Genomic DNA, 15,629 nt, shown 5'->3' with positions numbered 1-15,629 from the left:
GCAATGTGTGATCATTCTGAGAGACAATAAAAAAGACAATTTGATTCTTTTTGTATTCCTTGATTTGATTACTCTTTTTTCTTGGTTCCTTGATTTTGCAGGAACAAAAAGGATAGGTATGTCTGTGTATGTGTCTGTCCGTGTTTCTGCAAAACCTAACGAGATCTGGATGAATCTTAATGATGTTTGATAGGCGGATCGATTTTGAAAAAACGAAGGACTGTTACATTAAAAATAACACTTAAAAATTGAAGTGTCTTAGGTCTGGGGATACCCAACTGAAATGGAATAAGTTAGTTAATGTTTCAGCCACGTCTCTACATACTAATGTGTTCCTCACATTGAAAGAAGGAACACAAGTCCCATGGAACCCTCGTTCTCCCATCCCCATCTTAACAATGAACACCAACGCAGAATGTCTTTGTTCTTTGAGTCTTTCTTCTAAATAAACCGGACCCAAAAGCTGTATCTACCCTGCGTCTACCAGAGTCGCAGTGTTTGGGAGCCAAGAATTCAGATATTGAGATCGATCATCACAGGAAAACAAAAACCTGAGACTTCCGATATAAAACAAATGGAGCCGGGTGCAAATGTCTCGGCAGTATTGGAGCATGACTAATTGCACGTGTTGTTTTGGTTATGTCAGAACCCTCTGACGAAAGGGCACAAATATGTAGAGTGACCTTCTATCCCTATTTCAAAGTGCATCTTTCCTCGCGTGAAGGGGAACATATTCAATAGATTAGTTTTCTTATAAACGGCATTTCCGATAGGTTTTTGTTACAATGCCATGCCACTGTTGTTCTCTTCCAAGTCGCTAGGAGCGCTGCCAGTCTGTGTACCCTTGGCCAAGGGGACAAGTATCGGGAAGTTTTACTTATTCAATGATCACACAAACTCTTCTGGGTGTAGGCGAGGTCGGGTATATGAACTTGACCAGCAAATGAAAGTAGATCATTTAAACACAGAGTAATACTACCTGTCCATATACTTTACTGTGTGTGTTTTGTCGCATCAGTTTTGGTGTTCCCAGAGGATGTCATCCATAACAGAATTTGATACACCCCATCCTTCAGATAAATTCAATTGACATTTTAGAAGGAGATGTGCACAAATGGGAAAATAAATCAAATGATGTGTGGAACTTATAACTAGTAGTATAATTGATACGTCAGATTCAACATGTTCATAATGTTGATTTATAAGTGCCCTCGTACTTGCACGAAGGTCAGTTCATTTTTATCCACTAGTCTATTTATGTTTAGTTGTAGAAGATCTAACGAAAGTCGCTGTACTTTTGTTGTGCGGATAAAGATTTAATGATATCGTGGGACAAACAGCACACAAACAGACACTAGTAAATAGACAGGGAGTGTTTGCCCGACAGTTCTCCAATTGCCAAAGCTCTATCTCTACCAACTGACAACAATTGTGAAAGACGTTTTCATGTAAATATCTTAACAATACACGCCAAACCAAGGAACACTGGCATAAGTTTTATCTTGCAGCACACATATAAAATTTGTACAAAGTAGAATGTAAATAAAAGGTATGGAATGGAACAAGGAGGTCCTTAACCCCCTTGGAGTGGATTGGAAAATAATAAAATAAAGTTAGATAATACATTTACTTTCTTTCCGTTGCTGTTAACGCTGTTTCAAACCTTTGTATATTTAGTATATAAGTAAACATATTTGTTAGTGACAGTTCTGTTTCTATTTCTAAGCGCGATATTTCCAGAGGATGTCATCCATATCAGAATTTGATACATCCCATTCTTCAGAAGCACGATTGGCAATAAGTGATTGCATCTAAGCAGAAGCACGCCACATACACTATACATTCTTTTATAGATCGACAGATCAACCTTTAAAACACTCCATACGTATCACAAATCATATCAAAGCAACATAGAAATTGTGATTATATTGTGTTCTATGAACTTCTGTTTTTTCAAAGACTTTCTATTTCCATCTGTAACACAGATACTAGTGACCCGGCTACCTAGAAGCGATCCAGCCACATCTATCACATAGGGACTCCGCCAGCAGCGGGGAAATCGCTGGAGACCACTCAGACCAGCCACTGGAAAAGTTGCATCGCTAGATGAGTCTGGAATGACGTCCGTGCGCCATGCATCGCCGAGACCGAGAAGAGCCACAAACGCGCAGAACAGCGACATGGCGGGGAGAAACGCCACTGGACGGAATAACCACACCAGGAGCAGAGCCGTGTGAAGTCAAGGTCAATGACTGCGCTGCTACAGCCAGAGGAAACCCAACCAACCTACACGTGTTGCCCCATGGTATTCATTTAATTTGTACCAGGAATATGTATTATTTATTCTGCTTGTAACGGTGACTTGTACGGGTGTGGCTACACGGATTGCAAAAATCCCAAGCAAATTTGTTGTACTATCATAGCGTTATGTGAGCTAACGGAGGTAAGATGCGTCCTGTACCTACAATTTTGATAACCTTGTTTTGACCTTTTATATCCAGTATATAAGAACAAGCAATTGTTATTGACAGCTCTCTTTCTATTTGCAAGCACGATTGGGAATCTATTGATGGCACCTACATATATGTGTTGTATCTAAGATGTTGTATCTAAACATGAGCATGCCACATACATTCTAAGTCCTTTCGATCGATGGATAAAAACACTTCATACGGGTCACAAATCATTACAAGCAACATACACATAGTGATTACATTGTGTTCCGTGGTATTCTGTACATTTGAGGTTTGCTATGTCCTTCTATTGCAGAGTTAGATACTACCCGGGTGCCTAAGGGAGATCCGGCCAACCTCTCACACCTCTGAACTCCGACCGCAACGGGAATCACTGGAGACCGGCCACGGAAAAGGCGAAATGCTAGGGGGAGCCTGTGTGCCTTGCACCGCCGGGACCAAGGGGAGCCACAAATCGCCCAGAACAGCGACAGAGCGGGGAGAAATACCATTGGACGGAGGTAACAGACCAGGAGCAGAGTCGTGTGCAGTCTAGGTCAAGCAAGGACTGCGCTGCTACAACCGGAGTAAACCCGACAGTACTTGGAAAGACAACGGACTGACCTGCACATGTGTTGCCCCATTAGTTACTTTGGAATGTATGAAGCCAATGCAAATGTTTGTACTATCATTGCGTTATGAAAAGATGCGCCCTGTACGTGACTTTAACTTGAAAAGGACACAGTGCAACACTCAACCAACTAGTCTATTGCTGTGACATGATCACCACTAACGTATTATCCTTCAAAAGGTATCTCTCTAGGCTGCGACACGTAGCGATGTCGCCCCGTCCTGAATTAGATATGTCTTATTCTTGACTTTGTCATGAGAATCTCATGTAAAACGTATAAGTTTGACTGAAATACAACAAAACATGATGTAGATCTTGAATTTCAGGCAATAAGACGGAGACATATTTATGGTAGATATAACCTACGACATTAGAATTCATTTCATTTTCCATGCATATTCTATTCTAAGTGAGTGAATTACAAAGTGTGGCCGTCAATCAATAGAAACACATCGTACGTAAATGCTTGGAACAAGCTTAGGTTTGTAACAGATGTATTTAGTTAAGTCAATCAGCTGTTCTTGCACATGTGTTCAGTGGAGATCGTACCTACTTTGAGCAAGGAAGGTCACATGTTGGGAGCAGACAGGGGTCTAACTGTCTGATAAGACATGATATAAAGACGACAAATAAGATCGAAGTAAGCGGAGCCAACATCAAGTAGTCACATTCAGCCCGTCTCAAAAATCGCCCGTGCCCAGTGTACGGAAAACCTTGTCTCTGTGTCCTTCACAGCGAAATCTAAAAGAACCTGGGTCTACCAAACGGTCCAAGTACATCATTCTTCATTGTCAGGAGCAAAAGTGTATAACGAATACCGACTAACAGCTATGACATGATTGTCTTTATTGAAATATGCAGACGTCTTGTTTGACACATTTGACGTATCTACAAATTAAAGTCAAGTATTATGTAATGTAAGTGATGATCATATGAAAGCATATCATCCTATATTGTAAAGAGCAAAAGCTTAACAAAGTTATACCGTAACCATTCTTTACCATTCTAAAATAACACGTGTTAGGTTTCAAATGGAAAAAAAAAAATATCTCAGCTTATTGTTCTTCGTCGTTAGGCCACAGCAAGTAAATTTTATGGATGACATCCTCCGCAGACTCCAAAATTAATGAGATAGGGCGAAAAAAACAAGGCGGGCCAAAACAAACAAAATTCCTATATTTTCAAATTTTGAGATCAAAAGTCTTGTTAAACAAGAATTGAGGCGACGAAATATGATATCATGACCAACAGGTCTTTTATTCCTGTATTCAACTAATAAGGTTTCATATATTACAAAACCTGCTTGATTTAATGTAAACATGTCCTTGTAGATGTGTGTACATCTCAATAGACTAACTACAACAAATGCAGAAAAGAACTTGTTGTACCATCATCTTAAGCAACCACACTGACTTTTCATATGCGATGAAACACCTTGTGTATACAGCTCAATTAACTAGACCCCCCCCCCCCCCCCATTATTTATATAATGTCCTTGCTAGAACAAATGCAGAAAACAGCTTGTTGTTATACCATCATGGGCAGGAACTGCACTGGGTATTCATATGCAATACAACACCTTAGACTGTCAACATTAAACTGTTCTTGAAGATGTGTATACAGCTCAATTAACTAGCACAAACGCAGAAAACAGCTTGCCATACCATCATGGGCAGGAACTACACTGGGTATCATAAGTTCATATGCAATGAAACACCTTAGACTGTCAACGTTTACGACATATGTGCCAATTTTTGGCATGTTGACCACCGTCGGAGGGCAATGAAATTTCTTGTTTTTTATTTCGAAATCAGGCGAAAATTAATGAGCGCGCTGATGTCATCCATAAAAATTACTTGCTGTGGCCTTAGGCGCAAAAGATTATCAAACAATACCACCAACAGCTGTGAAATTTCCAATTTGGCCTTACTTACAGACTTCAGGAAACTATTGGTAACAAATATCTACAAATAACTGCAATAGTGTATGCCAACTAGCACCCTGACCACGCCCTTTCAGCAAATTTTTCCCTGTTCAAAGACCATACCCACGAAGTGTAGCCAAAAATGAATTCCCAGGGGAATGCATTCGTGGAATAAGCTGAATAGTTTCAGATCTATCGCAGTACAGTTAAAAATGCCTCCACCCCTGAGGCGTCGCCAAAAATGTTTCCTTTGTCTGCAGCCCTTCAGCTAGCTACAGGTTTTTCCTATGAATTAGTGCACAATCGTTTGGGCCAGGCGAGGGCATCTCGCTTTAGGTTGGGTACATTTTTTTAACAGGTGAAATACCTTTTCCGAGACCTTTGCCCGACAGATATGCGTCGTCCGTTTTCAAAACACACTTATTATACTCAATATTCATACAAATATCTATATCTCAAGTAAATTGTCGCTGAGGATTTACCATACAGTCCATTCCCCTCCCCCTTTCCGTACATATGGTTGAAGCCAGGATACGGACCAGTGGTGGCTTAACCAGAAATCTATTTATGGGTATTTGGGTTAAAACTATTGTTGACTACTTTGGAAAGCCCTTCCCTTTTAATTGGGGTCTGTGTGACTCTCGGTGTTGTTACGCCCCGGGCCCCAACATTCCGGTGGGACGGAAAATGGTTTTGAGGGTAATGTTGAATCTAATTGCCATTTTTGTTTATTTGAAGAAGTGCTCCTTTGACTAAATGTAGACAAAACGGTAAGAATCACGGAAGAAAAACAAAATTTCGGTCTCCCTATGTTTACATTTTCATGGCTTAACCCCACTACCTTGTCCTTATCTTGTTAATGACATAATCCCAGACATTTCCAAGCAGATCTTGGGGAAATCTCACCGTTTTGCGGTCATCGTGTTTTTCGGACAGATTTCCAATTTCAAGATATCGGTTGGATAACCGGGATACAAAGGGAGAGATTATCCAAGAAAACATTCGATTTATCAAAATTCGAGAAATTAACAGGATAGAACGTTCTTGACTTGCGAGATACTGTAGTATATTTCGTCCACAGCAATATAATGCAATGGGGAATACGTTTTATCTTCAACTTTGGTCTGCTTTCTAGAAACTAATATAGATACTAGTCACATCTTGCTGATCAACATTTGATTTTGAGCTTAAGGGAATAAGAGGTAGCACTTTAACGCAGACACGATAAGCCTGACGACCGACCACGAATGTTCAAAGCTGCATTCGTCTGTGTGCTTCAGGATTTAAAGTCTGATAACCCAAAATAAGGTCCCACCGCGTTATGAGTCATCTTCGGCAACGAAGCACCACCTAAGTGATTAAGTGATAAATTTCATCGTTTTACTATCTTGCTTCGTGCTATTAAATTCGCCATTTTCATATCTCGTATTGTGCTAAAAAGTCATTGTTTTCAAATATTCTAATGTCGTTAATTGGATATCTTACTTTGTGATATAAATTTCACAGCTTTCATTTACTGCATTGTGCTAAAAAGATAGCGTTTTCGTAGCCTGCATTGTGGACAAAACATTAAACCTTATGTTATACATTGATCATTATGGCGAAAGTGTTGAACTAACCTGTCTTCACAGCCCTGTGTTTACAATGATGTAAGATTACAATAGGCAAGGTCATGAAATATCCCATCAGATAGATCATTAAACATGTTCTTTACTGGCCTTGAATTTTGCAGAAATTGCTTCTTTTGGATTATTTGATAAGTGAATCATTACGAGATTTCCTTAGGGATTGAGTGATCTAGTCCAATCAGATCTAGATGAGTCCACCTTTGTCTTTCTGAAAACCCTGAGCAAGAGGACTTAGCCATCGCATCTCTTCCACAAGGGTCACACAGACTGTCTGCTATCATCTAAGACATTCCTACAACGGCACTGATGACAATAACACCTTGATCACGAGGGCAAGCAGGCCGATTATTATTGGACGAATGCTATTGACTGTTCACAGCTTAAAAGGTAGTACATATCCAATATTTTGTGAAACACTTCTCTGATACAAAACAGGTAATAAATGTCTAATAAAATCTCAAGATTGTCTCATAAAATCTCACGATCGTCTCATAAAATCTTGAAATCTAGCAAAAAATCCTGAGATTTTCAGAATAAATCTTGAGATTTTTTCATTTTCCAATGGGGGTCATTATGATCCATTGTGTACCAGAGAAGTGTTTCACAAAATATTGGATATGTACCTTTCAGCTGTGAACAGTCAGAAGCATTAGTCCAAAATGCTCTGCTCGTTCCAATATTAATCTGCTCGCTGTTAATATACTTCATACATCAACATAATATACATCACGTATTACCTATGTATGCATGTACAAAACGAACAAAAAGGCAAAATTTAAGCATAAAATGCAATGTATTTTATTTTTAACTTGATCATGTCATGATAAATCTACACACACACACACACACACACACACACACACACAAATATATATGATATACATAGTTGAAACAAACATTATTATGCATACTTCACAGGAAAAGACAGTAGAAGGAGGGAAAGCAGCCAACTCCAGATGATTGCTTTAAAAAATCTCCAAAACCCCTCCTTAAGTCATTATTGTTAAAGAATCACATCAATACCTTCTTGTTGTAAGAAAAATTATCAAGTAGCGCCTAAGTCTTGATAAGAAGAAAGGAGTCATAGAAGGCGAGAAGTTCTGTTAACCTGCTAATCTAAAATTTTGCATGGCCTTATTGATATTCCAACTGAAAAATATCTTAGCCCACAGGTGTATATCAGGGGTAGCCATGATGACTACAAATACCAGCTTACCCCTGCAAGCACTGACCGTTTCTGTTTTTTTTCCCATATACCATAAGGAATATATTAACTCACTGCCGGGGCACATTGTACAAACCCCAACAGCTAATTAGGGTTTCAAGGCTGGACTAATGGCAGCCCTGCTGTAACACGTCGTTGCCCTCTATATCAAATGGCATACTTAATGAAAACACTCAGGAAAAAAGATAGGAAGAAAGAAGAAAGTATAGAAGATTGAATGTAAATTTTGATAATCTCCAACACCCCTCCTTATTCATTAGTCAATAAATCACATTTATCTAATTAGTAAGTTCTTAGAACTAGTCTCCATATATATTTAGCATTGCAGAACTCAATGCCGGGTATATTACACAAACCGCTCAGTTTAGAGGGCTTCAAGACTGGACTTGTGGCCGCCCTGCTGTAGCCCGTCGTTGCCCACGATATCAAATTGCATACTTAATGAGAACACTCAGGAGAAGGGATAGGAAGAAAAGAGGAAAAGTCAAGATGATTGAATGTAAATTCTAAAAATCCCAAACTGTTTACCCCTCCGAATTCATTATTGTCAGTAAAATCACATTTATATTAATAGTTCTTAGAACTAGTATCAATATATATTAGCATTGCAGAACTCAATGCCGGGGCATATTACACAAACCCCAACAGTTTAGAGGGCTTCAAGACTGGACTTATTGCCGCCCTGCTGTAGCTCGTCATTACCCATGATATCAAATTGCATACTTAATGAGAACACTCAGGAGAAGGGATAGGAAGAAAGATGAAAAGTCTAGAAGATTGAAGGACTGATTGTAGATTTAGAAAATTTATAAAACCCCTCCTTAATTAAGTTCATTATTGTCAATAAATCAACTGCAGTAACCCGTCCTAGCCCCATTATTTCTGTTAGTATTATTCAGCATTGTGTATCGCACATACACTACCAAAAATCGTTTTTCTTGTCATTCTTGTTTTTCCTTCTACAAAGAATCTTTTTCTGTCACTGAATGTCAGTAAGAATATCATTCTGTATACAAGAATCCCTCTTTTAAGCACAAACAAGAATCCCTCTTTTAAGCACAAACAAGAATTGCATCCAATAATTTTTCTCTTGAACTTTCTTAAACCAAGCAAGTTTAAGAAAATAATTCTAGTAGAATAACATTTTCAAGAAAAAATATCTTAAGGAAAGAATCTGTAAGAAAAAAACATTTGACCAAACAATAATTAATCTTACAGTAAGGCAGAGAAAGCAAACTTTTCTTATTTTTCCAGACAATTCTAATTAGAAAACATGATTTTCTTAACTTAAGTACAAACAAGAATACAATTCTTTGTATAAGAATTGACATCGAAAAAACGTTTCTTGAATTTTCTTGTTTTTCTTTGTATAAGAAAATCTTTCTTAACATAAGAAAACAAGAAAAATAAGAAAGAACTAGAGAGGCAACATTTGCGGGCAAATACAACATATTTCACCCATCATCTCCTTCCCCATGCAAATGTGATCAATCACACACATAATGAACCATTCCATAGACACATCAACCGAAAAAAATGGATTACCAGTCCAAAATTCAATTTTTGAAAATGCAAGATGCAAGGATGGCCTTTTTTGATAATCAAAATGCACATTCGTGGCTTCGCTACCATGATATTTAAACCAAATGACCAGAAATTTGGTATAGAAATGCCTCTGATAGATACTTACAGGTCTTTCTTTGCAATTCAGAATAATCAAGTCCCTAGCTTTCTATTCGAGAGAAAACTGGTGATGGCTGGTTAGATAGCACACGCCGTGACGGTATGTAGATCAGACCGGTTCTCTCCACACACACATAAGCATTCACTCACAATCTTACCATTTTTGTACTTAAGAGCAAAAATGCAAACATAACACTTTGAATCTTGACAGTTTTACTTAAGCACAAAATTGAAACTTAACACTTGTCTTCTCCCATTCTCTTATCATTTCCTCTATGTAGATACGAATACTGGGAGTTGATTTGTATTTCCATATCAAAGCTTTACCCACAAAATTATTTTACATGAATATTACATCGCAGAAAATCTACATTCATGTCAAAATATACATGTTTTCGGAATTGGCTGCAATCTATTTGTAGTATATTTTTTTCTGGCTGGCAGGGTCTGCCTGCTTCTTCCACAGGCAGTCTCTCATGGATACCGAACAGCCAATGCAAAATATTTCAGAAACATATTCAAGGAGCGCCTTTAAGGCGATTTTCTGTCAAGCGGCAAACAATAAGAATCTTTAAGAAACTTGAAACATATTCAAAAATAAAGCAGACTTTTATATGGAGAATCAGTATACAATGTAAGTAGCCAGCTGATACTATCTACCATTAACAACATTGTATAGTCTGGAACCTTGCTGCAGGTTGTACTAGATTAGAACAAGTAGCCAGCAGTATTTTGCCTTACATTGTACCTGTTACAATTGTTGTGCAATAAACTTTAACTTGACTTGGACCATGATCTGCTTCTCTTCTCTAGTGGGGTCTGGAGGATAGAAACAGAAGAGTGAGATTTAGCATTTCAATACAGAGCTGAAACACTGATAAAGAAAACTAAAGACAGATATGCAATCTGTTCATGTGTCAAAATAAACATGCATGATTCCAGAATTACTTACAATCTCGTGTGGATGGCTGGGGCCAGATTTGTCTACTTCCTCCAAATGTGGTTAATCGCGGACCAGGTTCTGCTTCTCTACAGGAGGTCCCATCTAGAGAACACAAACAGGAGCGCAAGATTTAGCATCACAATGCAGAGTAGAAACATTCATCAACAATATATTTTGACCATACTTATAGTATGGGCAAAATATAATTAAGAAAGTACATTCATTTGCAAACTGTACATATTGTCTGTTGTCAGAAGAAAACATTACTTAACATTTAGTTGTGTTGGAGATAATCTTCTCTTCGATGTCCATGCCAGACCTGTCTCTACATCTACATGTACGTGTAGTGACAGAAGACAACAGGCCCTACCTGTTGTGTGCCACGAGCATAATCTTTCAACTGCCCCTTATCATCTGAAAAGAAACAGAGACACTTCATTCATTCTTGTATACATTACTGGACATCTCTCAAAATGCTTTTCAATGGGAAAATGATACGAAATATGACAATGACATAAATATGAAAACACTTACACATATTGTAAGGAAAATAAAGCCAAATGACCTGAGATTTGTTGTCCTTGAAAATGTGGTGGCTTGTGTGGCAGTTTGTCAAACTAGCCCTCCTCCCACAAAAATCTGAGGAACACAGGAATACGTCACCATCAAAACAAAATATATGTCCAGTTTATAACCATCATGAAACAGAAATGATACAGAAACCTCTATTGTAAGCTATTCGTTTCTAACGTAAGACCGATTTCATAGCTACTAAAGTCCTGCATGTAAAGAAATAAGATGTCTGCTATAACTACGATACGTAAACAACATGATGAAGGGCCAAGCAAATTCTTACCTGATAAAATATTGTCCGCTATCTTACGAAGTGTATGTTACTGAACCGTTGGTTCTTGAGTTTCTAGAGGGGAGCGTAGTTGGCTGAAGACTCTACTCTAAGTGTTCTCTACTCCACTCTAGACTACTTTTCATTTAATGTACAAGTCCGACAAACAGAAAATATGAGTGGTCGATGGAAATTTCCAACTTTGAACACAACAAACGTAACAGACGAAATGTGACCGCGAAAAGAAATGAATTTTATTTATTTATTTATTGATTGATTTATCTATTAATGAAATGTTAGGTAACCAATATTTACTAAAAATGTTAAAAGGTCCAGGGTGACACCCAAAAGTGTCATTTCTAACGGAAATCGGGGATTTATTGCAAAAACACTACGACGCTGGCATAGCACTTGGCTGCGGTCCCAGACCGCGAATTTTCAAATGTGTTGAATATTTTTTATCAAGCGAGAGTCGACACAAACTATTTGGCGTTATCAATTAAAATAAACATGTCTATACGTACGATAACAATGTATAGGGTAGGAATTCTGGACAGGCACTTCTTACCTGGTAGTACGTTCCGATATCTGACGAGAAAAAAAATGTTGGTCTTGACGCGGAATGTCGTCTGCTAAGAGTCTGCTAGCGTGCTACTGATGAAAACAACAAAACGTAAAACGTACATACGAAACGTGACTACGAAAAGAAATAAAATTTATTGATTTATTTGTTCATTAAATCACAGATGAGCATAACTTACTAAAAATGTAAAGAACTGCAGAGTGACGGTCGTTTCTAACTTAGCACGGGGATTTTATTGCGAAAACACTACGACGCTGCGTATAGCACTTGCCTGCGGTCGCTAATTATGGAAAATTCCAGACCACGCATGTTCAAATGTGTTTACTAAGCGAGAGCCGACACAAACTATTTGGCGTTGTCAATTAACACAAATATCTCTATACGTACGATAATAATGTAGGGAAGGAATTCAGGATAAGCACTTCATAATACCTGGTAGTACTGTACTTTCTGCTATCTGACGAGAAAAAAAATGCTGGTCTTGACGCGGTGTGTCATCTGCTAGCGTGCTGCTGATGGAAAATTCCGCAGAAGATTTCCAACGAACCGACATGCAGCGGGGGGATGTGTATGCAAGTTCGACACTAAAAAGTGTTGAACCCGGAGTATAGCCTTTTTATTTGCATTTCATGATATTATATAGTATACGTACTTTATTAAATTCGTTTAGGCCTACATTCCTAAATACCTTGTTCTTATCCTATACGAAGAATATACTCAATCCCCCCCACAATATCTGAATGGTCGCGTTCACATGCCGCGCGCCTATTGGTTCTCTCCGCAGGACCACGTGGTTATAGAAGTCAATATAATGTAGCAAAACATCGCCCAGAAATACCAAAATAAATCATTTTGAAGTGGTGTATACAAAAATATGAACAAGGTTCTTTGAGTATATATGTTCAAGCTATCCACATACTGAATTTCGGATTATATGTTTTTGACACTAGAGCACAGAAGCCCCCCAAACACAGTTTTGGCCAGAAATTGGCACAAAAACCTCAATAAAAAAATTTTAAAGCCAGTTATCGAAACAAATAAAAAATGGTTAGAGGGTATTTGCCTCCTCTACCCTTATGCCAAATTTCAGGTGATTTAGTCCAAAAATGACAGAAATGAATCGATTTGAAAATTTGACAGGAGAAGAAGAAGGAGAAGAAACATGAGAGAAAACAATATATTCCACCATACTAGGGTATGGTGAAATATGATAAGAAAAAACATTTTTGGTAATGTACATGCAATATTAAAGATAAAATTTGCTTGCATTAAGACATTTTTTCTGGGTGTAAGAAAAAGCAATAAATGGTATTTCATAATTTAAAGACCTTCTATATCTCCATATATGTTGAGAGGTCAGGTACATCTACATGCATACGGCAGGACTACATCCATTCACACAACCTAGTACATAAATTGATAAAACTATTGCTTTTGTTGTAAAATAGGTTAGGCATATGTGCACATTCGTTTGCAACGTGGATTTCAAACCGTCAAAGAACGATAAAAAAAGATAACTATATGTTAAAATTTGTGGATTAAATTGATATTTTAGTATAGTATTATCATAATGTTATTCTAGTCCTTATAATCTTTTGGGAGTTTGCGTAAGTTATGGGAACAGTTCAGCTGTGGGAGTGAAAATCTTTTGTAATACATGATGGGGCTATAATGTCAACATTCATGGACAATGCAATGGACGATGTCTCGTCATCTACAAGCTGACAACAGTTTACTTTGTTTTCTTGATACTGCTTTTCTTTCCTCAATGGAATTAGATATAGCTCTTTGGAGGTCTTAAATGAGTAGAATAAATAAATAACTTGTGTGCTTGCAAATCAATCAGCCAACTGAACCATACACAATAAAAATAGACATTAATTATCTCTAAATATCTACCCAAAACAGTCCAGATACTGTTTTCTACAAGTTATAACTACCTCACGGGAAGATGCTGTCCCCTCCGGGACAGTTTCAGCGCTCAACTCGAGCCTCGGTCATCAGTCTGAGGCTGAAATGCATAAAAAAGAAAGCCTCACTTGAAAGTTCATCATGCCTTTCCTCAGGCGGGTCATTAACCCTTTAATGTTAACCACATCACCACAATCATGCATACTTTTGTAACTAATGGCTGACCCGTTTCTCCAAATTCTAACAATTGTCAATGCAAGACAGAAATTCCATTAGAAAACATTCAAAGATAGATAATCCTAGACTATGTATAGTATTACATGCAATTATCATATCTAATGTTGTCTATAATAAAGTATATAACAAGTTTATGAAGCATAAATTGTATCAGTCAAGAAGTTTGGCATTGTGCTGGCTATTTTGCCTGCACTTATTTCAATATTTGGGCCATGTTGATGTGATAAACAAATATTCAATTTTGATGACATACACTGGGGACCCCTGATACGAGTGCAGATCAGTGTGCGAATAAAAAAAAAGTTGCCTTCATTATCAAATCTATATGGTCGGAACAAAACTAAACAGAGTATGATGTACCGAAAGTCTTCATTTTTGTTCTTTCAAAACTTCTTTGACTTTGGAATTGATTATTTTGAATATCTTCGGAAACAGCCAAAAATTGATGTGCGCACGGATGTCATCCATATTATCGAATCAACATGGCCTTACTACAAAAAAAAAATGTGGTGTTTTACTGTTAGCACAGCGGCCAACGGTTTTCAGCATATATCTGTACCTGGATTCTCACTAGGCGACTCCTGTAGGGTCTGGTCCAGCTCTTTACTGTAATGAGATAATTCATCAAATTTATTTTGTGTCTTCTATTCATCCCATTGCAAGAATAATTTAGGTGATATGAATTCCAAACAAAATGAAAACAAATCTAGAGTTCCACGACCCCATACCTTCGCCGACTGATGTTTTTAAGTGGCATATCATACAATCATGTAAATGTTTCCCATTTATTATGCAAATAAAAACCTCATTGGCATGACTTGTCAGTTGATCAACTTTTTACTCAAGTTACACATTGTCTGTATCATAAGCCTCTCGTATTAGTACAGTGTTATCCAAACGTGCATCAACTCACTGGAGGTCCGATTCTCGGAGGAGAGAGCGCGAGCGGCGATGACATCTACCCTCCCCTGACTCAACGCCGCGACTGACGGGAAGGTGGCCAACTGTAGGGTCATCTTTGGAGCTGAGAACACTCTCCTCCTCGCACGTCTTCAGGTATCAGATCCGTCTCTTAGGCGGGACCGGATATCCTCCAGTTAAGTACGTCGATGCTACCGAGTCTAGTGACGATTGCTTCAGGTAAATGTGAAATCTTTCGCGACAAGCCACCAAGGCTGCGTGAACCAATGTCCAAATCAATTAGGGGTTGCAAAAGCTATGAAAATAATAACTACTAAAACAAATCTATACCAATAAGTAAAAAAAAGAAACGTTATAAAACTTCCGATTTCAAGGTTTCAGCATCTGCTGATTAAACTTTACGGTAAGATCACCTTAAACAGTTTTGCTCGAAACAAGGGACGTAAAAAAGATGTGTCAACATTCATTGTCTTATCAAGTCCTCATTCATTGAAATGAAGGACCGTTCTGAAATCTGTGATGGCTCCCTGGAGAAAATCGCATCAAACACTTGTTTGGACTTACGCCAGAAATGCATCTCCAGTCCTTACCGGAGGGCCAGTGACTTCATGTGTAGCATGTAGCTAAGGTAAGGTGAGGTAAGGTG

The 15,629-nt window shown here is 38.1% G+C and overlaps 2 long non-coding RNA genes across 2 annotated transcripts; one reads left to right on the top strand and one right to left on the bottom strand.

The window, feature by feature from the left end:
• Positions 1-1,981: 1,981 nt before the first annotated feature.
• Positions 1,982-3,801, top strand: LOC136420591 (uncharacterized). Its single transcript, XR_010753264.1, has 2 exons — positions 1,982-2,305; positions 2,770-3,801. It is a non-coding gene; the product is annotated as an uncharacterized lncRNA (long non-coding RNA).
• A 6,051-nt stretch (positions 3,802-9,852) lies between these two features.
• LOC136420584 (uncharacterized) lies at positions 9,853-11,009 on the bottom strand. Its single transcript, XR_010753263.1, has 3 exons — positions 10,858-11,009; positions 10,497-10,589; positions 9,853-10,363 (listed from the first exon to the last, which is right to left on the bottom strand). It is a non-coding gene; the product is annotated as an uncharacterized lncRNA (long non-coding RNA).
• Positions 11,010-15,629: the final 4,620 nt, after the last annotated feature.

The sequence above is a fragment of the Branchiostoma lanceolatum genome, chromosome 1 (genome assembly GCF_035083965.1).
Source record: "Branchiostoma lanceolatum isolate klBraLanc5 chromosome 1, klBraLanc5.hap2, whole genome shotgun sequence".
Classification (NCBI taxonomy): Eukaryota; Metazoa; Chordata; class Leptocardii; order Amphioxiformes; family Branchiostomatidae; genus Branchiostoma; species Branchiostoma lanceolatum.
Note: the sequence above shows the minus strand (reverse complement) of the source record. Positions and strands in the feature narration are given on the sequence as shown.